This window comes from Gouania willdenowi, chromosome 4 (genome assembly GCF_900634775.1).
Source record: "Gouania willdenowi chromosome 4, fGouWil2.1, whole genome shotgun sequence".
In the NCBI taxonomy this organism is placed as follows: Eukaryota; Metazoa; Chordata; class Actinopteri; order Blenniiformes; family Gobiesocidae; genus Gouania; species Gouania willdenowi.
Window position 1 is genome coordinate 2844410 of NC_041047.1, and position 27056 is coordinate 2871465.

At 38.0% G+C, this 27056-nt stretch overlaps 1 protein-coding gene across 1 annotated transcript in view; it reads left to right on the top strand.

The window, feature by feature from the left end:
• The window catches only part of gmds (GDP-mannose 4,6-dehydratase), a 141631-nt gene that overhangs the window by 57489 nt on the left and 57086 nt on the right, over nt 1-27056 (top strand). The gene's annotated exons all lie outside the window — the stretch shown is intronic.

The window sequence follows — 27056 nt, forward strand, 5'->3', positions numbered from 1 at the left end:
GGAAATGTGTCTGAACACCAAAACACATTTTCAGAATCAACTTTATTGGCCATATAATGTTTGTTATGCACACAAGGAATTTGACTTGAACTGTGCTCTCTCTAACAGTGTAAACATTAAATAATAACAATCAACTAGAAAAATATAAACATAAATATAAACAGTATTGTGAAAAACTAAATAAAATAATAATAATAATAATAATAATAATAATAAAAATAATAATAATAGGATAGTAGTGCAGGTGAACATTTAAATGAAATAGTATATGTTTATGTACATGTACATTGTCTTACACTCTTTTACTTTTTTGGAACTTTTGGACTTTTGTGGAATTTTGAAACTGAATGTTTGTCCATCTCTCGTCTTGTTCTGGAGCTTTGCTCTTCAGCCCTGTGATTGGTCAAAACTGTAATGCAGGTGTGTACTGTGTGTGTGCGTGCTGAACGAGCGACGTGATCTAATGCAGGGTTTTTCAATAACTGTGCCACACTTGTGTGCTGTGAGAGATCAGCAGGTGTGGTGGAGACAGTGGTGGTAAGCTACTATTGTAGCCACAGTGCGCCATCTATCCCTCTGACCCCCTTACACTCACTCACACACCACATTTATACTATATGTATATATTATATATATATATACAGTATATATATACAGTAGTGTATATATATATATGTTTTTTTTTTACCAAGCTGTTTACTAAACATGTTTGAGCCCCAAAACCCACACAAACTTTATTATTATTTAGAGGAGCTGACATGTCCACCAGATAAGATGTATAGCAGATGTTTTTGTATATTCTGAGAGAGTAGGTGGAGCTATATTACACCATACCTAATCTACCTTTCCTATGTGCTGTAGATCCTGAGATATTGGAAGCTGAAAATGGATGAAAAATAAGGACGAGCATAAATCGACACATACCCCCCCCCTCACTAAATTTACAATACCTCAAAAAGTTTTCATATGATCAAACTAAAAATTCACAGAACAATTGGTAAAATAAAATCAGAATTTTTGAGACCAAAGTCCGTGGGCCATTTAATGAAATGACAGAGTATTTTTTTTGTTTTAGGCCTTTAAATGTTTGAAGAATCACCAATTATAATGATGACCAGTTGAACTGACACAACAAAGAGCTGAAAAACCACCTGTGTTGTTTTTAAAGCTCTGTTCTCACGTCAACAGTAGTAACGTCACTTACTAAACTACCATCACTGCTTGGATATGGAGAGTTGAGCAGAGTTCAGACGTGCACGTAGCGTGAGCGGCGCATGTTGTTCTGGATCATTTGGAGGCTGGGATGTGCAGTCTGCATGAAGCCTTGTGTGATTCCCTGCCAGAGGAGAGAAAGTGATAGAGGGAGGCCCCAGAATGCACTCTGGCTTCTCCAACGCCTGCAGACGAAGGAGGAACTTTAGGGGAACACAGAGTATTCCACACCATGACGGAAATACTGTTTGAGTTCAGAGAGAGAGAGAGAGAGAGAACGCAGGGTCGTCACATTTAGGAGTGTATACGACATTCCTTTTTAATTAATCTTTGACTTCACGTTGAAGAATGTTCATAGTGTGTGTGCGTGTGTGTGTGTGTCATATTCAGTGTTGGGTCAGTTGTTGAGATGAAAGTCTCGACGGGTTGCCATGTCTGAGAGCAGCTCCTCACAGCGGACTGTGTTTTTATTAGGAGGCAGTGATAGCAGGGGGGCATCTTTAGTGTGTGTGTGTGGTAGGGTGACCATATTTTGATTTCTAAAAGAGGACATTTGGGACCTCTTCATACTCAAAGTACTCAGTGTTTTTTTTTTTTTTTTTTACTAACAGCAATAAATAAGTTCTTATTGTTCATAAGGTTGAAAATTTTATTTCTGTCTTCATGATTATGCATTATAATAATCTGTCCTTGAGGAATCTCATGTAAACCTAAATCTTAAAATCTGTCAATCATTGAAACAATGAGAAACATCTTCAAGAAAATAAAAAAAAAAAAATGAGAAAAAAACCCTGCTCCTCCTCACTGCTCCATGTCTGCATATCAGTCCATTTAAAGCTCACTCTGCTCATTGTTTACAGTACTCATCCTGCTACTAGCATGCTACGCTATCTGTCCGTCAGCTTGACTTTCCTCAAGTAGGAACCATTCTACTTTTTTAGGTTGTTTCATTTTCTCACCATTTGCAATTCACATTTCACTCATTAAATAATCGGTCTAAATATCCACAGCTGGGTTGTTCCATCACATAAGTCACTCCCTCTGTTTCAGTTGAAATAATAGCAACTTATATATAGCATAAACATAACCGACCTGTATGATCACACCGCTGTGCTTTTTATGTCTATGGCAGGGATGGGCAACTCTATCACAGCGGGGGCCACAAAAATGAGGGTCACATGATCAACATTCATGTCAGCATAAATACAGGGGAAAAATGAGTGTTTTTTTTGTTTTTGTTTTTCTGTCATTTTCTGCTATTTTTTTTGTCATTTTGTGTGTCTTTGGAGCTAATATGTAATATGTTGTGGTTTTTGTGTTTTTTTTTTTTTGTTTTGTTTTTTGTTTAAGTGGCTGTTGTGCCTGTGTTTGTTGTCATTTTATGTTTTGTGGATCATTTTGTGTATTTTTGGAACTGTTTGTGTGAATTTTGCTGCTGTTTTGAGAGTTATTTTGTGTATCATGTTGGGCATCATATTCCTTCCAATTTCTTAAATGACAATTTTTGGGGATTTGCTTTGGTGGCCACTTTCCATCTTTTCTACTCTGGAGAGGCTGAATTGTTGTTTTACTGGCGATTTTTCTTCTACAATTTCTGACCAATGAGAGAACAGCTATGCAGCATCGGTACTTCTACAGGCTGTTGGCGTGTGAACACAAGCCACCCAAATGAAATATGCAAACATTATATGGATTTAACTTCTGAATCGTAACAAACAAACAAGCCACAGGTGTGAATAAAGCCTGGAACTAGGACTAAATTCCAACGTGTGTTTCAGGCCTTTTGTTGTTGTACGATATTATTATAAAGATTGAGAAGCTGAAGCAGACTCCAACTGTGCCACCGTTTCCATCGAGAAACACGATCTGTTTTCCACAACCTTTCAGCTGAGTTTTCAGAAACATCCGAGGTGTTAAATTGAGAAACGTTTTTGGGTGAATTTAAAATAAGAGCTCAGAGGAATATAAATATAGTCCAACATGTGGTTCTGCTCTGCACACACACACACACACACGCACGCACACGCGCGCAGGCACTACTCTTGGTAGATTGGAGTGTTTTTGTGTGCGACCTGGCTTGAGACGCTCCAGGTTTCCTGTGGGAACCGCTGACATTCCAGCTCCGGGGAATCGAGGCACCTCCTCGCTGTGCGTCTCCTGTTTCGGAAAAGGCTGATTTCGGGAAGCCAAACAGAAGCTGGAGGAGGAGGAAGAGACGGGAAACAGACACGTGTTTGTGGAGAGGCCATCTCTCTCCTGCGGAACGCACCCCCCCCCCCCCCCCCCATCACCACCCCACCCAGCGGCCCGTCAAAGTCGGCGTCTGTCCTCAAGCCCGACTCGCTTTAAACCCTCCATCCACTGTGTTACCATGGTGATGCCAAACAACCGGCCATTTGTAAACAGAACCATGTGTGTCTGCTTTGGGCCGACAACTGCCTTTTTCCCCCACCACATCACACACACACACACACACACACACACACACATCACCCACCCACCCCCCACAACCACACACACACACACACACACACACTCACACACACCTAGCACCACACCCAGGAGGGGAAATTGGCGGTAATTGGCTGTGGATGGATTGCGGGTGGCAGGACGGCCGTGCTGAGCGTCTGCACTAACGACGTCTGAAGGCGTGCGGCCGGCTGGGCGTCATCTCAGACGGGGTGTCGGGTGTCCCAGGAAAGAACTGGAGCCACGCTTTTATTACTACCAAGGAAATCTGGGATGGATACCGGGAGATGTAACACTTCAAATCCTCCTGATCCTGTTTTTATAGAAAGGAATTAAACTTCAGGCGTCTCACTGTAAGGATTTGATTCAACGCAGAGACTCTCAGTTCATTCCTCGTTGGGTTTAGAGCACCGATGTGATATTTCCAACCATTTTTACTTATTTTGCTGATCACTGAAAAAAAAAAAAAAATTCTTTGTCAAGCATTCTGACCCATGCGTCCAAGAGTGAAGAGGGAAAATAGCATTACGCATGGCGCAGCACAAACTTGGATAAAAATGGATGTGTTCATTTAAAGCCAAAAATAAGACTAAAATGATTGGAATCAATTTGACTGGCATATTACAGTTACACACTTGTTTCCAAACTTGTGGTAATGTGGGCTTCTGCCTTAACTTTTATTTTTGTACAAAATCAGGTTTATCTTTGGCCAGTTGTTTATTGTCCACACATTAGTTCAATTATTCTTGCCTTTGGAGCCTTCTCTATTGAGAATTGGCTTTATATTTGATGTAACGGACTACAGATTTCTGTATTTATTGTCACTCAGTATCATATATTTCCAAAATTTTGGATCAGCTGTAACCACTAAGGGTCCTACTTCAATCTGAACAACAATTTGCCATGTAGGTCATGTAGAAACTTTGAAAAACGTTATTTGTTTTGGTATGTGATTTTCGGAGAAAAGCGGCTGAGGGTTAACAGGTTAACATTTTTTTAAATGCAAAAGGAAATGTTGAAGGTGTGGATGGAAGAAACAAAGAAATCTATGAACCTAAACAGCCGAAGTACCATATGAATGGTAGTCTGTGAGAAAGTCAACGCTGTGGAGAAAACAAGAAGAACAGCAGATGAAGTCGAGGAAAGACGGACGGACAGACAGAGAACCACGAAACAATGTTTTCTATTATTATGCAGCCCTCAAAGTAAATGCACGAAAAAACACACACAATAACACAAAAAACACAGAAACAAACATCAAAAATATACATTTCAGGAAAAGGAACAGAGCATTCATTGTTACAATTCATGCAGATACCTGAAAAGCTAACTCAGCGTACTTTTCGCTTTGTAACTTGCTCTGATGTTTTGTTCTGTTTGGTCTTGTTTTTTTTTCTGAAGACTTCCGAAATAAATTAAAATCTAATCAGATCAAAATAAACACAAACACTCCAAGTGTCTCCAAAAAGACACGCAAACCCTTTCTCGTTTCCTGTGTTAACTGATTTGGTCATTATTCTGAATGCTCACATGAATGTTGACCATGTGACCATCAGATCTTGTGGCCGTGCTGTGATCAAAGCGTTTAAAAAGGTCTTTGTTTTTGAGTTTGAGTTTCCTGAAACATGAAACCACGATGGGATGTGGGCGACTCGCTGACACGGTGCTTTAGTGGGCAGAGGTTTAGCTTCGGTGACGGGAAGGTGTTTGACTGCCGCTCACAGGTGTGTGTGTGAGTGTGCGTGTGCGCGTGTGTGTGTGTCGTTTATTTTCCTTCCCCTCTCTCCTGGGCTCCTGGGCCACAGCTGCCTCCCCCTGCTGTAATGGTTACAGATGAGGCTAATTAACCAATCACGGCGCAGATCAGGGCCAATCACAGATGATGGATGGGAGTGGGGGAGGGGCATTAATCACATGACCTCTGAGTTGACAGTGAGAGAAGGTTTTATTTGTGAGTGCAGTAGGCTCAATGTTTTTAACTCTTTTTTGTTTGGGGCGTCATGTGACCAAGGAGAGCCAATCAGGTGACATGTTTTTGTGTTTGACTTACAGGCTTGTTTATTAGATTCATATATTAATAATCATGTATGTTTCGCAACCTGTTATAATTATAGCAAGTGTAACATCCTCTCTCTGATTATCTGGGAATTTACATCCTGAAACATAAATAGTTTTGTGTTTTTAAATCATTTTGATGTGTTTTTTTTTTTTTTTTTTTTTGACACCAAACAAACCTTCACGCATTCACATACAATTTTCCCAGAAAAATTGTGAGTACAGAAACAAAAATGATCCGTGACAGATTTTACCTCCTAGAATAGAAATCGCTCTATGACATGGACTTAACCTTCACTAAACTACGTGTTTTGGGACAAAAACACACATTTTCAGCATGTTTTTCACAAGGAACAAACGTGTGGATAAACGTTTAGTAAGTGTTACAAAATCATGTTAAATCTTGTGCAAAGTCTCACGCTACGTGATCTCGTGTGATTTCAGAGTGAGGCATTTCTGCATCATAAAAGAAATATGAAAATGAACTTAACTAATGAATTAATGGCCTGTCTGATGATGACACGGAAGGAAAAATGGGAAATTGTCAAATGGAACTGGAGACAATTTGAAATGGAAAATCTGAGGGTTGTGTCTGTGTGTGTCTCTGTGTGTGTGTGTGTGTGTGTGTGTGTCTCTGTGTGTGTGTTTGTGTCTCTGTGTGTGTCCACTCTGTGAGGTTTTAACAAACACAGCTGGAGCAGTAAAGAGTTAAATGGGACCTAATGGGCCAAAAGGGGAGGGAGCATTAGGTTTCATCACCAAAACCTCCCAACCTCTGAACCCCCTGCCGTGTGACACACACACACAGACACACGCACACACACAGAGTTAAAGCTTTTAGAGGACACTTGTGAGGATATCTGATGGTTCCAAACAGCCTGTCAGAAGATGGTCCTTAGACCCTGTTTACGCAACGTTTTGCTTCTGTTTCCGTTTTTGTTTCCAAAAAGTACCGCGATCACACGGCAACGTTTTAGAAACGATCTCTGTTTACATCAAAAACGATGTTGGTGAACATGCCAGGCCAATAGATGGCGGTGTGATTTCCCAATGATCCAAAATAAGCGAAACAGAAGTAAGGGTATTGCTTTAATCAGACATACAAAGTTATAATGCATTTGATTGCACTCTGAACCCAAATAAATCCAACAGAATGAATCAATAAAGTGGAATAAAACAGGCCTTGAGCTCGGGACCCTGTTTCGGTAACTGGGGCAGGATCCAAGCACCCCAAGTCAATCGGAATGACATTTTAGCAAAATGGCGGCACCCACTGTTAGACGTAAACACTTTTTCCTCAACTTTTACTTTCGTGTGCCGTCTAATGTGGCATGTGTTACTAAAAGTGTAGAATAACTCTGTAGTGGTGTTTCCATCCCTACTCTGTTCATTTGAACACCGTTCTGCTTAAGTAATGATACCCGTATAGTTTGATGCACTCTCTGCAGGATTCCCACACTGGTGCTGAAGTCTTATGGCACGTTCACACCAAACGCATCCAAAGGTTCAAACGGCGTCAGGTTTACATAGACAATTTATGGTGGACGCGCTTCTAGGAGCGTCGGAGGTCCAACGCCTCCTGTGCAGCCGATGAACGGGAGTCGGAGGGGGCGTGTTCAGCAAGGAGCTCCACTCTTTATTCTCCATTCACCCACACTTCTCTATATCACAGTGCACACACTGAGTCACACCAAAATACATCTGACCAGAAACACAGCCATCTCAACACAATAGTGTTCCCCACCATATCACAGTCACTGGGTGAATTATGAACGTAACTGATCACCACAATATCATCCATTGTATGAACACCATCGGCGACAGAGAAGTTGGCGACAAGCGTCTGATTCAATGAGTATAAGTGTCCAACTACGGGCGTGAGGCACCATTTTGACGCCCGAAACGCGTTTGGTGTGAACACAGCATTATTTAAAATGTAGGACGTTTTTCTCTCTCTCTCTCTCTCTCTCTCTCTCTCTCTCTCTCTCTCTCTCTCCCTCTCTCTCCTCAAGGAGCTAATATATATTTCCCCAGAATGCATTTTTGCTCCTCGAAAAAATATCTAAACAAACCTCAGCCTGCTGTGGTCAGCCATGTTTTCTGAGTTTACTGAATGAAACACATTTACCTCGGAGGTCGAAATTAAATTGAATGCATCATTAGATCTGACCTGGCCTGAGGCCAACAGAATACGGTCTGAACCAGAATAAAGCTGATCTATTTTTAATCCTGAACCCATTGCTACCGACACTATTCACATCTGTGCGCTGTGCTCACATGCAGAATGATCTGAGGGGAGTTCTTTAGTAGCTTTATTTAATAGTCACTCGTTCTGCGTTTAACTCTGAGTTCTCGCCAACGCTGTTCAGCATAGGGGCCCCTGACGCTTTGATGTCGCCCCCTACGCTGTGTTTCAACCAGCGTAGGGGGCTTTTCTGTTGTTTTTTCCTTTTTTTCATCGGTAGCTACTTAGCTGCCCCCGATGTTGCCTGTGTGCATCCTCCACTTGGTAACCCATAGTCACAGTCCAATATAAACAATCTTCTCATCACGTTTACAATGCGCAACGGATCATTCTACATACATGTAGATTACGTAGACGCACTCGTTTGTCGAAGGTAGCTGTTCCCTGTAACCCTCGTCCTTTAACCGGGGTGTGACGGGACGGAAGTTGTTCTTACTTGAACTTTATTTTGGAATTTTGAGTTGAAGAGCAATAAACAGATATTTGCAATGTTAAGGAATTCATGTTTTTTTTTTCATTTCAGCTATGTAAATCAACATGTATAAATTACTTTTAGTCAATTAATGGGGAGATAATCGAATCGAGCCGAATTGAACTGGAAAAACTAATCGTTAGATTAATCGATGCATTAAAAAATAATCACTAGATCAGTCGTTTATCCCAGCCCTAGTGTGCAGGGATGTGAATACCGTCTGAATTCCGGTTGAAACAGGTTCCTTTTTGTTGCTCCTCGATATCGACACTCTTTGGACGTACAATGTGTGAGCGCTCTGAGAGAACCGTGTGATCTGATCCAAACGTGTCCCCTGGTCCTTCACCACTGAGCTGCTGTTATGGTTCAACTAGTAAACATACGGTCAACTACACTTCACATTTCAACATCAATCCACAAATCTTTCTCCCCGTCGGACTATTTTCCAAAAATTCCAGTGATTTTTGCGTCTCCCCACCATGACTGTGGTGTGTGTGATTTGTGTTGGAGACGTGGGTCTGTGGAGCAGAGTGGGAGTCCAGATAAGATGATAAGAGCAATAAATCTGCAGCAAGGCTGGGAATAAAAACCCAGGGAGGATCTTTGGCCTCATCCTGTACGTCTTCAATCATCCCAGTATGAGTGTTTGCTGTGGACCAGAACCAGCACCAGCAGCAGTGACACCACTGCAAGGATGGTGTAAAACTCACTCCCATCATACAGTGTGTTTGAACAAGCACTTCATGTTTGGTTTTCAACTCAGTGCATAAATGTGTAAGAGCTGAACACACAACCTTTGACCTTTTGACCCACAAACTCTACAACTTATTTTAAGTTACGTTCTCACTCATGTCTTTGTTTCCTGATCCCTACACGTCGTTACACAGGGCTTCAAAAGTAAAATACAATATTTACTAAATGTTTTCTTTGTTTTTCATACCGACTCATTTATATTTGTCTCTTATTCAGATATTTTTGCTTTTTGTTATTTGATTCACTTTGTACATTTTGTTCTATTTGGTCTAATCTTTCTTGTTGTCCCATGTCTCATTATATTATATCGTGTCGTAACTCATCGTATCTTGTTTTGCCGTGACTTGTCTTATTGTATCTTATCGTGTTTTGTCTTTTCTTGCCGTGTTGTGCCTTGTTGCAACTTATGGTATTTCATTATATAGTATAACTAATTGAATTGCCTCGTGTTAGAAATGTGCCTGTCCGCGCCCCCAAAATAAAGGTGCCAGAGACCAGGAAGTTTATTATTATTTGGGCCATAGTATATAGTCAGCTTAAAGATTTAAAAAAGTGACCAAAAATGGTTGAAAAGGTAATGAAATGGGTTTATAAGTGCAGAAAATGTCTTGAACGTAGAAATAATATGCAGAAAATGCATTGAAATTTGATGGAGAAGTGGCAGAAATGGGAGTAATGTAGCAAAAATGTGATGAAAATAGGTTAAAATATGGTGTTCGGTGTAGTTTTTTGAAAAAGGTAAAAATAAGCAGATAATGTGCTACTTTTTTCCTTTCTTTTCTATATAATAAATATTTTTGGTTTCTTAAAGTTCCCTCCCAGTGTCTTGTGACCCCAAATGGGGTCCTGACCCCACGGTTGAGAACCACGGTTATATTGTTTTGTCTCATGTTGTCATGGTGTTTTCTAACTGCGTCTCATATCGAGCTCTAATCGCTTTATTTTTGTCCTGCATTGTTAACGTGTGTGGACGCACTATGTTGTATAAAATGTACTAAATAAATCATTTATCATTTGAACTATTAATATTTATTTATTAGAAAACATACTGAATTTTGTGTAGATTTTTTTCTATATATTTATAAATCAGGCTGAATGTTTCACTCCAATAGAAAACAATGGGATGTTTACAGGCAGTGGGGCCGTGTGACATCATCAATCACGTGATTTCAAGATGGAGGAACACAGGCTCTAAAACTATAAAGTAGTCCTATTTTTAAAGTTAGTAAAACAAATATGGTGTATAATAATGTGTTTAGTTAGACTTAGATCAACTAATAAGGATATTTCTATGATTTTCGGCCACATTTGTATAAACAGTGGAGGATCCTACAGTGCTTAAATTATATAGTGACTTTTTGTTTTTGATTCAGGAAAAATACAATTGTTTATTGTGACTAATATCTAAAAATGCATTGCATTTAAAAATGGATTCTAGTGATTTTTGTGCCAAAAACAATTAACTATATGATTAAAACAAATGTATGTGTTTCAAACATCAGTCTGGTTAAAACGTGTTATTTTCATCACTTTTACAACATTCCACCTTTCGTTGGGTCACAGGTTTTTTTGTTGTTGTTTTTGTTTTTTTATTTTCAGTTTAATAAATTGACTTTTTTCATCCTCTAAATATTTTCTGTCCCAATGACTGAGTTTATCTCAGTCAAATTTGTCAAATTTCCCAACTGTGAGGATTTCAACATGTTATTTTAGGCTTTAGCTCCAACATGGCTCAGGAGAAACCTGCCTCCCACCCACAAGGGGGCGGGGCTGACGTGTGCTGATGGGAAATGGATAGGTGAGGGGGGGAGGAGCCTAAAGTGGGTGTTGTTAGAAAACCAAGTGTGGGCTGGATTTGTGCTGAAACTTTAGTATCGGGGAGTAAGAAGACGTTTATGTTTAATGAGTCAGGAATATTAATGTCTTTATTTGGCTCAGTTACAGACTCACCCTGTACACCTACTAGGGATGTAACGATTAATCGTAAGGCAGTTAAAAATCGATTCATAGGTATCACGGTTGATATCGATTTTCTGAAAATTGAATCGCAGTACTTTTTTTAACCAGCAGTTATCCACAAGTGTAGGCGGCGGGCGGAGTCTGCTAATACTTTCTTTCTGGCTGCCTTCTACTCTTAAATATGTTAATAAATGATTCATTACCCCTTTAGCACCGAAAGAATATCTGTAATATTACTTGAATATCTGTAAAAGTCACGTTTTTCTATTAGCTCTGTCTGCTAGCATAGCTTCTCTTCTTCACTGAAAGATATCTGCATGCCAACCGACCACTGTATTACCAGCGCCCTCTGCTGGTCCAAACAAATATGACGTAAATCAGTGTAATCACGGTTTTTTTTTTTTTTAAAGTCCAATTGTTAAGGCACAAAATACATTTTCAGTTGCACTTTTTAAAAGAAAAATAACTATTATGCGGTTTTGCATTGTTTATTATAGAACCAGAATTTAAATTAATAGGCTTCATTTTCATTTGTATTATTCCTTTATTTATTTCATTAAAGATTTATTTTTAGTTAAATTGCATTGTTTTGAACAGTTTATCAAGGAATTCTTTTGACAATGAAAAATAAAAGGAAAATAGTACCATATTTTCTGGTTTTTTTCCCAAAAAAAAAATTTGTCTACAGTCCCATTTTGTAAAATAAATCGTGAGAGAATCGTATCGTGAACCCAGTATCGTGAATCGAATCGTATCGGGAGTTGAGTGAATCGTTACATCCCTAACACCTACATATCACAGCACTAAGGAAACAAAAACACACAGACGATCCCTGGCTCAATGAATATGGTTACATGATGGGTTTTTAATATTCAGAATTAGTTATTACTGCATTAAATTGTTTGAAATTAAATTGTTCTGCTTCTTCTGCGACTACATTTGGTTCTCGTCTTCTTTGCGTTAATGGTAGAAAGATACTGAAAAATGCAACAAATATAAACAAAATGTCAGTAAAATTACTCCTTAAACACAAAAAGACAAGAAAGTGTTAAAAAAAAAATACTCAAATGGACAATAAAAATACACAAAATGATAGAAAAATACACAAAGACAGCAAAATGTCAAAAAAAATTACTCCAACACACCAAAATACAACAGATTTATCATGTTTGGGACAATTTCATGAAGTTTAATAGCAGTAAAATCATCTGAACAGAAAAATATGAAAGTTTAACGTGAAGTGTGAAATGTCAAAACCCTGGAACAGAATCTGGGAGATCCTAAGTTCATCCTTTATTGGTTCTTTTGTGTTCCTTTGATACACTTTTATACACTTTGTGTTAAAACCTTGTTTCTACACACGCCTGCTCCTACTCACTGCTCCACGTCTGCATACGAGTGATTTACAGCTGCTGATGTTCCTTTGTTACTATGACTACATTTGGTTCTTGTCCTCTGTTTGTGCGTTAATTATAGAAAAATAATCAAATGGACAACAAAAATACACAAAATGTCAACATAATTAGTCATAAACACCAAAAGACAACAAACGTATCACGTTTTAGGACAGTGTCAGGATGTTTAATCGTAGTAAAGTCTCTAAACAGAAAAAGATGATAAAACGTCCCGATGGTTAATTCCTCATTGGTTTCTTTGATATACTTTTATACGTGTTAAAACCTTGTTTCTACACACGCCTGCTCCTACTCACTGCTCCACGTCTGCGTACGAGGTGATTTACAGCTGCTGATGTTTCTTTATTACTACGACTACATTTGGTTCTCGTCCTCTGTTTGTGTGATAATGTGTCTGTACTCTGAGTGCACGTGAAGTGCACTGTGCTTTGTTTACCAGTGAACCACTGAGAGTCCAGTGTGTTTTTAGAGCTGAACTAAAGGAGGTCTGGTGTTAATATTCTTCTGTGTTCCTCCTTGGCTCCGTGATGATGCTGATGCTGTGTGAGGGAGTGTGATCTAATGATCTAATGAAGGGGGGCTGAGGGACTTTCAGAGGGGGGGGTCTACTTTTAATTGTGTGAAGGAATGTGTGTGTGATGCGGTTCATCGAGTCATGGGAGGAGACGGAGAGGACACACACGTCTGTTCTCACAGAAGAAGAGGCTGCCTTTAATTTACTGTTCTTTCTGTGTGGAGTTTGCATGTTCTCCCTGTGCTTTGCATTGGTGCCAACCACCAAAGTTCCTCACTTGGTCCTCTTTTGTTCACAATCTTCATCAATGATCTCCCTCTCACCTACTCAGATTGTAACATTCAGCTTTATGCAGACGATACAGTAATTTACTGCTCAAAGTCTGACATCACCGATATTCATCAATCACTTCAACATGACTTTGATACAATGCAGCTATGGCTTCAAGATCATAAACTAATGCTTAATCAAACAAAGCCCATGAGCTTGATCTTACATATCTAGATATATCACCAGTAGAACAAGTAAAATATCTCCACTCGTGCTTTTAGAACCCATCACTGTCTGCTGTATCAACAACTGGCCTGGTTTACTCCTTCCTCTAGACCAGCGATTCTCAACTGGTGGGTCGCAGACAGCTGGTCAAAGATAAATCAATACTTAATGTTGCATGTTGGACTTGTCTTTTATTTTGAAAGAAACTTTTCTTTCGACAGGCATGCTGTAAAATGCGTGTTCCACAGGAAAATTAATAGATTTGTCTTAAAAAAAAAAATATTCTACGTGTGTTTTCAACAGCTTTTTTTGAAAAACTAAAATTGGTTGGTTGAATTCTAAAAAAACGAAAAAAAGTGAGTCGTGATTTAATGACAGTGGCAAAATGTGGGTCCCAGGGTGAGACCAGTTGAGAACCCCTCCTCTAGACGACAACTTCACTGGTTACTTTTTTATTTTTAAATGCATTCATTTTAGTTATTCTGACTATTTGAAACAATATTTCATTCCTTTTAGATCTTCACACACATCTCAAACATTGTTTATCGTTCCTAAGACCAGAAAAGTTTTCAGTGAACCTTAATTTAATTATAAAACCTCCTCTGATTGGAATGATCCTCTATCTGCTCTATGACCTCCTTTAATATGTTTAAAAATGCTTTTATGCAATATCTTCAAAACTTATGCAACTGTTATTGAGTTTTCTTGCTCATACCTTATATTTGTTAGTTTATTTCCTAAATGTTGTTAATATGACCTTTGACAGTTGACAATTATGTCTTCAATTATCCTTGTTAAATTACAATTTCATTATGATTTTGGTGACTGACATTTTTTTCAATTACAATTATAATTTTCCCCCTGAAAGTCAATTATGTTTTCAATTACTAAAGTTCACTTACTGAGCATTTAATAAATAAGCCCATAAAACATAATCTTCCTCTTGTGTTAGCTTTCTGTTAGCATCTCTTATGAAAACAGGTCAGTTTGACCCATGTCTTAAAATATTATATACAATAATAGTGTAATAATATACTAATAATAATTATATAATGGTATGAAAATATTGGTTTTAATGTTTTTGTTGTGGTCACTATAGCCCTAGATTTAATTTATTTTATTTTCAATGATAAAATGATCTTTAAGATTGACTGATGTAGAGGGAATAATTGATATGAAACATATTTTAATAATTAACTACGTACTGTGTGTGAGACATAGAACTGTATCATGGTTCCACAGGTTCGCTTCTGATTCAATTGTAATTGTTATCTAATTATCATGCCAATTACAATTAAAGTAAATTATCTGAACTTAATTACAATTCAAATATGATTGCAACAACAACATATTTTTACAGTTACAGTTACAGTTATAATTACACCATAATTTTAAATAACTATCAGTTACGCAATTACAATCATAATTGACCCTGGCGTGCGTGCGTGCGTGCGTGCGTGCGTGCGTGCGTGTGTGTGTGTGCGTGCGCATGCGCGCCTTTCATCAATTCACTATCTACTGTTCATTCATTCATCCTTTCTTTCCTTCCTTACTTCCTTTTCCTATATCCGTCCTTTCTTCCTTTCTTTTTTATATTCTTACTAACGTTCTTTCTTTCTTTTTTTCTATATTTTTACTTCCTTCCTTTTTTACTTCCTCTCTTCCTTCCTTTTGTCTTTCTTTCTTTCTTTCTTTCTTTCTTTCTTTCTTTTTGCTATATCCCTACTTCCTTTCTTTCCTTCCTTCCTTTTCCTTTATATTAACTTCTTTCTTTCTTTCCTTCCTTCCTTAATTCCTTCCTTTCCGTTCCTTCTTTCCTTCCTTTCTTTCTTTTTCCTATATCCTTTTTTTCCTCACATTGACAATTGCATAAAAACATTTTAAATGAAAACACAAATCATTTTTTCATATTTAATTTTGATAATTCAAAGTATTTTTTACATCCTCTGCTGCAGTTTTTACTACTTTGAGTGAATATTTGTTTTAAAGTCATGCTGCTCATTCTTTAAATAAAGTTTTGTGAGTTTGAATCTTTAGTCAAACATATAATGTCCTAATAACTGTGGTGCTAATGAGGACAGACGTGCTGTCGTCTAATATTCCACACAGAGAAACGAGCGTTTTCCTTCCCAAAGCTTCATCTTAAAGTCAGTCCCATAAATGTGAGTCAGTGGTTTTGGTTTCACCAGCGTTACATAACGTCCCAGTGACGGAGCTGCTGGTGTCCGTTTACTGTGGACACCTCTTCTCCCACCGTGCACGTGCACACGCGCTCCATCCATCACTAGGAACGCTCGCACATTAGTCTTGACAGATTCTATAAAATAGAGACGACCACAAGATCTCGGCTTACATCAGGACAGCAGCTACGTTTCTTCTTCTTCTCATTTTGATCCTGAACAAATAAAAGGAAGCAACGAAGGAGAGAAACCAAGACAAACACTTTCCATTTTAACACTTTTCATGTTTTCTCACAGATTATTTCTCGTCACGTGGAAATATTTTAACCTGCAGTCGATCACTGAACACCCAAATATATAAGTCTAGATAAGGATTGTGCAACTGATGACCTGTCTCGTTTAGTGCAGCCAACCAAAGAAATACACAAAATGTTGGAAAATGACAACAAAAATACTCAAAAACACAAAAATGTTGGAAAAATATTCAAATGGACAACACAAATACACAAAATGATACAAAAATACTCAATAAGACAACATGAATACACGAAATGTCAAAAAAATTACTCCTAAACACACAAAAAGATGACAAAATGTTGAAAAAAAATTAAAAAAAACAAAAATACACAAAATTACAGAAAAGTACTCAAAAAGACAACATAAATACATAAAATGATATAAAAACCACACTGAATTACCAAAAAACAATAAAATGGCCACTAAATACGCAAAGTTACTTAAAGCTGGGGGAGGTGATTTTGAAAAGCTAGCATGATTTTGAATGTAGCCTCCCCGATGGCACTCACATGCATGTTCACAGCTGCTGCAGAAGAGGAGCTCAGCTCATCACTTGTATTGTGTAGAAACTACGTTGTCTCATTCAGTAGTAAGTAAACAATAAACTTTATCATTATATATGTTAAAAAACATGACCAAAAACTATGTTTTAACTCTGTCAGCGGTGACGCACTTTCAGTGTGAGTTCGTGCATGTGAGGAATCGAGAAGGAGCAGAGAGACAGAGAGACGTGATTGGTTAAAAGAAAGGTTCGTGTTTTTTTTTCCATTGGTTGAAGTTATTACAGATTTACAGCTGCTACAGATGATGGATTATTTTTGTAACTTTTTCAGAGAACATAAGATCTTAATTTTTGTTAGAACATAAAGACAATTTCAACCAAAAACTTAAAGTGTATCTGGAAAAAATTGCCTACCCTAGACCTTCGCTGAAGGTCATATGTAAGGTCAGACTTCTGTTTTTCCTGCAATATATAACAAATCAGAATCAGAATTCCTTTATTAATCCCAGGGGGAAATTGTTTTTGTTACAGCCACAGAAACAAATCACAAATAAAAGAATAAAATGTTAACAAAGACAAAAGAAAGAATACATGTTAATTAAGTGTATAATTAAGTCAAATACACACACATTACAGTAGTAGAAAATAAAGTAGGATAGATAATACTACTACTACTAATAATAATAATACAAATTATATACAAATATGATACAAATATCTACAAAAATAATACAATACAATTCCAGATACAGGTTGTCATTTTTGCCCATTTTCAATTGCCAAATACGTATTCGTCTTGCGAATACAGGTCTTGCCTAGTTATATTTTGGCATTATCCATCACTTCACCGAATTTCAAAGCAATCCGTTGAATTAAATTCGAACCTATATCCACGACCGAGTTCCGATACATTTGGAAAATGCCTTAAAGAGGGTGTGGGCTCCCGGGCCAATGGGGCTTGAGCTTCAAATCAAATTGTGCGAGGTAATATGGTAATCTACGTTGAATTGCCTTTGAAACGATATATTACACGACCATATTCCGATAAATTTAGAAAGGATTGGAAAAGTGTTTTTTTTTCTTTCTTTTGGGCCCCAAATCAAAAATCGGGCTCCGAGTGTTGATGCGTACACATCCATAGATTATAGCTACCACATTTCAGCCTGATCCGTTCACGAACAACAGAGGAGTAGTGATTTTAACTAGTGTACACAACAACAAGAAGACGAACAAAGTGAGGGCGTTTTGAGTCCGGTAGCCCCGCCTTAAAAGTCCACGTTCTCAGGGAGAATTTATTCTTTTTTTTATTGGTTAAAAATGGTGAGTTAACATGTGGGTGCTTCATAAAAGTGTCATCATGTGACATGTTTAGGAGAGTGTGTGTGTGTGGGTGAGCAGCAGACCAGGATGAGGTATTTACTGTGTGTGTGTGTGTGTGGCCACTGAGCTTTCCACTGCTCTCTGCCACACACACACACACACACACACACAATAATTACTGCTGCAAACACAGGTGTGGAAAGTACAGCCAAACCCTTTGTACGACACACAACGGCCGTGTGTGTGTATACACAATATACACAAAATGACTTTAAAACGACTCCAAAAACACACACATTGACCACAGAAATACACAAAAAATTCCATAGAAAACAAAACAATTACACAAATTGAAAAACACAGAAGATATACACAAAATGGCATTAAATGACTCCAAAACGCACAAAAATCCATGTAATAAAAGAAAAATATTTTTGAAAAACGCAAAATGATTCCAAAACTATGAAAAATGATTTAAAAATACAAACTTTTTTTTCCTTTGTTAACAACCACACAAATACAGAAATAAATTCCAAAAACACACAAACAACCACAGAAATAGTCAAAAAATACGCAAGATAACTTTGAAAACAACATTAAATACACATAATAAAAGAAAAATATTTTTAAAAAACACACAAAATGACTCTAAAACTATGCAAAAATGATTTGAATATTTTGTTAAAAACACAAAACTACCACACAAATACAGAACATGTACAAAACACCACAATTACCAAAAAAATATACAAAACAATGACAGATACAGAAAAATATATAGAAATACACAAAATTATTTCCCAAAACAATCACAGAAATACAAAAAAATAAAATAAATTAAAAAAAACACACACAAACAACCACAGAAATACATCAAATTATAGGAAAAATAAAAAAGTGACACAAAAACACACAAAATGATTCTAAAAACTCACAAACTCTTTGTTTTTTTATCATTGCTTTATTTTTGCTGCTGAAACACTAACACACTTTCACAGTTTGTGAAAACAGCGGAAAGAACAACATTGTTTGTTGACTTTTGTCAATCGATTTAAAAGTCTCCAATGTGCTTGTTTATCCTCGAGGGTACGCGTACCGCCTGTTGAGAAGCAGATGTAGATGGAAGCTAAACGTAATAGTTTGGTTTATGTAAACTTAGACACAATTTATGGTGTCGTGAGGTTTTTAATAACGTTACAACAAAGCTGTTCCAGTTTAAATCCTCACGAAGTCACTGCTGCGTTATGGATGAGAGGGAACGAGTGGAGGGGCTCCTCCTCCTCCTCCTCCTCCTCCTCCTCCTCCTCCTCTTCCTCCTCCTCCTCCTCCTCCTCCTCCTCTTCCTCCTCCTCCTCCTCCTCCTCCTCCTCCTCCTCCCCCTCCTCCTCCTCCTCCTCCTCCCCCTCCTCCTCCTCCCCCCCCTCCCCCTCTTCCTCCTCCTCCTCCTCCTCCTCCCCCCCCCCCCCCCCCCCCCTCCCCCTCTTCCTCCTCCTCCTCCTCCTCCTCCTCCTCCTCCTCCCCCCCCCCCCCCCCTCCCCCTCTTCCTCCTCCTCCTCCTCCTCCTCCTCCTCCTCCCCCCCCCCCCCCCCCCCCCCTCCTCCTCCATCATCACTCTTTAAAGCTACTATTAGGGCTGGGACAATATGCTTTTTCATACTTGGGTGTTGATTTAATTTATAATCCTAGTCTGATTTATTGTGATTCTATAAGTATTGTTATATTAGCTTTATGGCCCATGTCCAATATGATACATTTTTTATTTACAATATTTACCGATATCGATACTAATTACTAATAGCGTTTCAACCGCTCTAGGGTTCGTTGGTGTGAACGCACCTTTAAAGAGTACTTGTACTCCTCAGCTGTGTTTTATGTGCTAGCAATAAACAAAAGAGTGTGCGTACATGTTGAATTAAAAAAAAAAAACAACTATTTTTGAACAATTTTAAACCTGAAAATAGCTGAGAGATCACTTCCTGTTGAGACTTTTTCTCGGGGTGTCCCAAAACAGGGGTCCCTGTAAACGTTGGATGGATGTTACAGGATCGTTGGTCATTGGTTTGATTGGTGGGACGTTGGGTGTTAAAGTGTTTACTGTCCTCCTGCTCGGCCCCCTGTGGCCGTTCTTCTTCTGTGGATCACCTGTCGTGTCCACATCGTCCGTCTTCATTACCATAGCGACCTCTCGCCGTGAGAACCCAGCAACCGCACTGAGGTCCTAGAGAGCAAAGGGTTGAAGGCTGCCATGAAGGATGGAGGGAAAGGTCACGGATCTGCTGAGAAACACGTTCAGGTTCCTCTCCCAGTACGCCCAGTTAGAGGTCCTCTCTGCCCAGTGCTCCCAGAACCATGGGAACACAGGAGATACAGTCGCTGAGGTGAAACACGTGATCAGTCAGCACCTCTGCTTTATGTGTAGATGTATTATTAATTAGTATTTAACGCTGCATTAATGACAGAAATTAGCTTTAATCTTTATTTTTAAGATGAACACAAACATGTTTTAATATTTACAAACACGCACAAAAAATGCTGTAAATATACAGTGTACGTTTTGCTAACTGCAAGATTACGCTACATATTAAAACGGTGGAAATATGAACATATATACATTTATTTATATTTAAAGAAAGAAAAGATTAATTGCCGAATGTGAAACATTAAATTTATTGATAGTGTAAAAAAGTGAAAATTGCCAAAGAATTATGACAATATTTTGATAAAATCAATGATAACGATATATAAAATAAATCCTTAAATTACAAATATTCAAAGACATTAAACATTTTTTTCAGTATAATTTTTTTTATTGTTTAATAATTATTTTTGTCATTGGTAAATACTAAAAACTTTTCAAAATTAATATAATAAAATGTTAAGATTTTCGCAAAAACTAAATATTTAAAAATGACTTTATTAATTTTAAACAACAATAGTTGAATATTTAAAGTTATTAGATAAAAATTATTTAGAAAAAAAACTTTTCATACAAACTGGAACATTTCTGCATTCTGATTAGTTTCTTCTTTGCTTTCTGCGTCTATCATCAGGTGGGAGACGTGTGTGTGTGTGTGTGTGTGTGCGTGTGCGTGTGCGTGTGTGCGTGTGCGTGTGCGTGTGTGCGTGTGCGTTTGTGTGTGTGTGTGCTGAAAGCTGAGGCGCTGACATGTGACGGGTCCATCTTTAGCTCCGTGTCGTAGACGTGTGAGCAGCTCCACTCAGGAGATGTTAGAGCTGACGACAGGAGAACAGATGTCTACGCTCAGGATGTCACAGACACGTCCTATGCTAGTCCTATGTAACACAACTTCAAATAAATTGTATTTGTTTTTAATAATAGTTTTTTTTTTTTTTACATCCTGACACCAAACTCTCCACAGCAATGGGAGATTTTATTTTATTTAGTACATTTAATTTTTTTCACTGTAAGAGGAACAGATCTATTCTTTATACGTCTGTACCAAAAAAACAACATGATCAAAAATATAAAGTATGTTTTGTTTTAATTTATTTATTCATTATAAAGCCGTGTAAAAACAGGACTTTAATAAATTTGCACATCTCAGTAGGAATTAACCTTGTTTATCAGCGTCGGCCAAAAGTGCATCACTTTGTGTGTGTTTGTGTGTGTGTCATCTGTCCATGCACAAAATTACAGAATTACAATACAACGTCCCCAAAAGGACATACTGTACAACAACTTTGATTGCAAGAAAAATATAGAAAACATTTACTAAAACAGAGGAATCAGCAACAAAATAATAATAAAAAAATACACCAAAAAGACACAAAATAACAAGAACTGTAGACAAAAACACATCAATACCACAACCAAATTACAATAAAAAGAAACTCAAAGGACATAAAAAAAACTTTGATTGCAAGAAAATTATACATAACTACAAAAACAGACAAATTGGCAACAAAAACACACCAAAAACCTGTAAGTTTCAGTGGGAATTAACCTTGTTTGTCAACTTTGGCCAAAAGTGCATCAATCTGTGTGTGCGTGTGTGCTTTGGCTCCATGGAGGTGATAAGTGACCCAATGAGTGTCTTTACACACTCACCCACTGAGACCAGTGAGCGTTCAGTCACCAGGATCTGTCACGGTCCAGGCTCACGTTTCACCAGCAGCTGCTAAACAGCGTTACTGGTTTTCTCCCTCAGTCCCATTCACACTCATCCTTACGACGACTGGTGATGGATTCTGTGCCGTCGTGCTCGATTTCACAACCCACACAGTCCCACTGGGGCTTCCCGTTAAGATCATCCAAACACACATGGGACTGGTTCCTTCCTAGTGTGAGAGGAACACAATAATACACAAAACAAGAACACACAACAACAAAATTACATCAACAATTCCATGAAAACACCAAAAATACACAAAAAACTAGAAGAAAAAAACAAACAAAAAATTAACAAAACACCAAAAAGAAACTAATTGACAGAAAATGTACAAAAAAACATTAAACAACAGCAAAAAATAGGAAAATTACTTCAAGAGTTCAGAAATAGACAAGAACACATTTAAAAATGTCTCCAACACACAAATAAATGAGAATAAAAACACACAAAATACAAATAACACACTAATAAGACACGAAATAACAAGGACTATGCACAAAAACACTCAATACAACAGCAGAATTGCAATAAAAAGAAACCAAGAGGAAATAAAACAACTTTAATTTCAAGAAAAAAATACACAAAAAAGTGACAAAAACAGAGGAATCAGAAAAACAAATCATAAAAACACACCAAAAAGACACAAAATAACAAGAACTATACACAAACACTGAATACCACAAGATAATTACAATAAAAAAAACATCAAAAACGACATAAACCAACTTTAATTGCAAGAAAAATATACAAAATACCAACAAAAGGCAACAAAAATAACAAAAACACACAAAAAAGACGCAAAATAACAAGAACCATACACAAAAACACTGAAACCCACAACACAATTATAATAAAAATAAACCAAAGGGACAAAAAACTACTTCAATGGCAAGAAAATTATTTTTTAAAATGACTGCAAAAACACAAAATAAGAACTATAGACAAAAACACTCAAAACCACAACAAAAGGACAATAAAAACAACTTATATGATAGGAAAAATATATAAAATCACACAACATGAATACAAAAAACAAAAGACAAGAAAAAACATTTTAATAGCTTTCTTTCTAATAAACCTGATGCATAACGTTGATATTGGAACTGAAAATGGTTTGGTCCTGACTTTATGGTGCAGCAGTAAACAATGTCCTCCTGAAACACGGAGCAGAGAAGAAAAGGCCCCGCTGTAATGGGGGGTGGGGGTGGGGGACCACCATGGTGTTCCACTATGGTGTTCCTCTGGGTTGTTGTGATTTCTAATTCTCTTCAGCTCAGCTCAGCAGGAGCAGAATAGAGTTACTCTGTGACTCGTCCACAGAGGGTGAGGAAGAGGAGGAGGAGGAAGAGGAGGTCGTGTTTCTCACGCTGATGGGAACCAGTCAGTGTGTTGGTGCCTTTAAAACCAGCTGTGACTGACTGACCAACCACGTTCTCCCTGTTCTATGAAACACATCTAAACGTCATTCATAAACACAGCCTCTGTCTTAGGGGTGAGTATTGGCAAGGATGTTGCAATACGATGCGTATCACGATACTTGGGTCACGATATGATATCGAGATATATTGCAATATTTTACTCAGTTAATATCTAAATTAAACATAGAGATGCTGCTAACACCTCATCATGATGTCTTGCTAGGTGAGCTCGCAAGTTAGTCGTGTTCCCACAATGTTTCACAGTAGCGAGTAGGGATGTAACGATTAATCGTACGTTAGTATGAGTACTACTCATACTAATGTACTACTCGTACTACTCGTACTAACGTACTACTCGTACTAACGTATTACTCGTACGACCGTACTACTCGTACTAACGTACTACTCGTACTACCGTACTACTCATACTAACGTACTACTCATACGACCGTACTATTCATACTACCGTACTACTCATACTAACGTACTACTCGTACTAACGTATTACTCGTACGACCGTACTACTCGTACTAACGTACTACTCGTACTACCGTACTACTCATACTAACGTACTACTCATACTAACGTACTACTCATACTACCGTACTACTCATACTGCCGTACTACTCATACTAACATACTACTCATACGACCGTACTACTCATACTAACGTACTACTCATACGACCGTACTACTCATACTAACGTACTACTCATACTACCGTTCTACTCATACTACCGTACTACTCATACTAACGTACTACTTATACTAACGTACTACTTATACTAACGTGCTACTTATACAAACGTACTACTCATACAAACGTACTACTCATCCTAACGTACTATTCATACTAACATACTACTCATACTAACGTACTACTCATACTAAGTTTGACGTCAAAATAAGTATGTAGTGCGTTCACATTAGATAGTATGAAAACATTGAGTGTGTGAGAAATACCAGGATGTATACTACAGTATATGAGGATATTTTTCAAGTATACATGGTGAGCACACTAGTCATACTCAACCGTCCCATGATGCATTGCATTGCACCAAAATAAACAAAAAATGATTTATAACTTTTTAGCAAAAATTCACTTTCCGGTAGAGCGCATAGAGAGCATCTTTTCTTGTCTTAAATTAGGTGTTTTTTTAACACTTTTGTAAATAGTCCTCTTATTTTGAAGTAAACAGGAAGTTTTGTCAGTAGCAGAGTCTCTCTGAAAATTTTCTGTGACCATATCGCACTTTTCCAACATATTTTCTCAGGAAAACTGGTGGCCTAAAGCCTAGCTTTAGCATGCGTAACAGGCTAAACTCATGCTACGTAATCTCACGTCAAATCATTACGTACTTTTGGTGCATTTTTTCAGCATAAAATTATATTATTACAACAATAGCTAACCTAATTAAGCTTATTAAGCGTGTTTTGGGAGATTCGATTCCGAGAATTAGAAATATTTTGAATCAGAATAATGGGAGGCTCAATGTTCAGCGCTTCAATTGGTCTCTTCTAAGCTGTGGTTTCATCATAGTTTCATCATAATTTCCTGGAGGTGCTCCTGTCTGGATCTGATGGACATGGATGTGGTTCTTCTGAGGGTCTGGAACACATTCAGGTTCAGCTCCTCCTCCTCCTGTCCTAAGGGGTGTGGCTCTGCACTCTCACCCTGACCTTTAACCCCACGACCCCCCCTTCCCTCCTGATGGCCGCTGCACCCTGCTCTCTCCTGTGGTTCTGAAGCCCTCAGAGCATCCCATCATCTGGTTCTGCTCTCCCGTGCCCCGCCCCTCCCAAGGCCACAGGAAATAGCTGAGGAGATTGTTTGGCCGGGGGTGGAATTAACAGGTGCACCAGTGTTTGTCCCAACGGATCCCCATTACAACCAGTTAACATGAATAATAAACACTGGGAGGCCAGGTGGGGCGGGTTCACACCGGCAGGGAGCCAGGATGGAGATTGGGTTCAGAAACTAGAAAGTCACCAATCTGACCACTGCTTGTTTTAAAGAGATGGCTTGTCCTCTTCCTCACTGTGAAAGCTCAAAACAAACAAACGTACATTATACATAATATAGTATATATAATATATCCCATAATAACAACTTATAACAGTGCTGTAGATCATCTTTGTGCACAAAATCTGGACTGGAAATCCCACGCTTACTAAATCATATCATCTCCAACCCGTGGGACCGTCTCATCTATAGTAAACAACTAAACTCAACATGTATTTATTAGGTCTGGGACTTTGACGCGTTAATTGCGATGAATTAATTACAGAAAAAGAATACTTTTTACAAAGACATCTTCATGTCGGACACATAATTTGTGTTCATTTTAGTTTAAATGAAAATACTAGATGGAAAAATAAAGCCCAGTTGTGTGAAAATTGTGCAAGAAAGAGTTTGTTGATCCCCAGAGCTCGTCTAGCCTTAGCTAGCTCCTCACTGCTAAACATGTAGCAGCTAGCATGGACAACTAGCATGGACAGTGCTAGCTCCTACCTGCTCCAAGCAGATAGTGTCTCCAATCCACACTGGACATGATGACAGGGTTCAGAGCCACAATCAATATGTCCATGAGTGACAAATGAACAAAGTCAGTGATAAATGATTGTAGTGAACAGTCGACCACTCTCTGTGGTAGAGGATGGTGGCCATCTTGGATTTCCTGATTTTGATTGGGAAACGTTAGAAAATTGATTCATACTCAAAAAAAAAAAAAAAAACAACCCATGTACAAATGTTCACGCTTTCTTCCAGAAGTGAACATCTTTTTGACATTTCTGACAGGCAATTTTCCTTTTTCAGTGAAATTGTTTTTGAATATGACACTTTAACTCTCTGGGGCCTATGGACACGCCGGCGCTTCCTGATCAGTTTAAAGAGCCAATAGCGGCAAAGCGCAACATCTTTGGATCGCTGTTTCAACCCGTGTCAAAAGTGCAGATTTCAAACTACAAACCAGTTTTTAAATGATGTTGATAGGCCAAACACAAGTGGAAATATGAGGGAAAACGTGCGCGTGTTTTTCCGTGACATTTTCTTGCGCATTCAGTGCATGATCCAAGCATGAAGACCACTGAAATGTGACACTATAGCTTCTTCTTATTGGTTGAGAAGAAGAAGCCCATCGTCCAATCAAAATTTCACATATAGCGGCCATTTTGTTGCCAGGCAAAAGGCAAACAAAGAGAGACGGAGAAAGAGAGGGTGAGTTGAGAGATTTGAGATAATGATTATTACTGTGAGTTAGTGTGTAGTGAGTGAGATTAGAGTGTAGTGTAATGTCTAGTATATTAGTTTATTGTTTTATATCAACACAATCAGGCACAAATAATGTATTTCCCTGTATTTTTTTGTAAGTAATTGTTCAAAATCATCTGAGACATTGCTTCAATTTCACTGTAAATATCTATATATATATATGTATATGTCTGTGTGTGTGTGTGTGTGTTGTTTGATTCATCTGTATAGAAGTTTTTGAAATATATAGTTTAGATTTGCGATACAAGCAATAAAATTGATTTGTTAAAAATGTGACTTTGTAGTAAAAAAAAATCAAACTTTTTCCCACTCAAATTTGAGTTTTTATAGTGGTTTTAGTTCTACT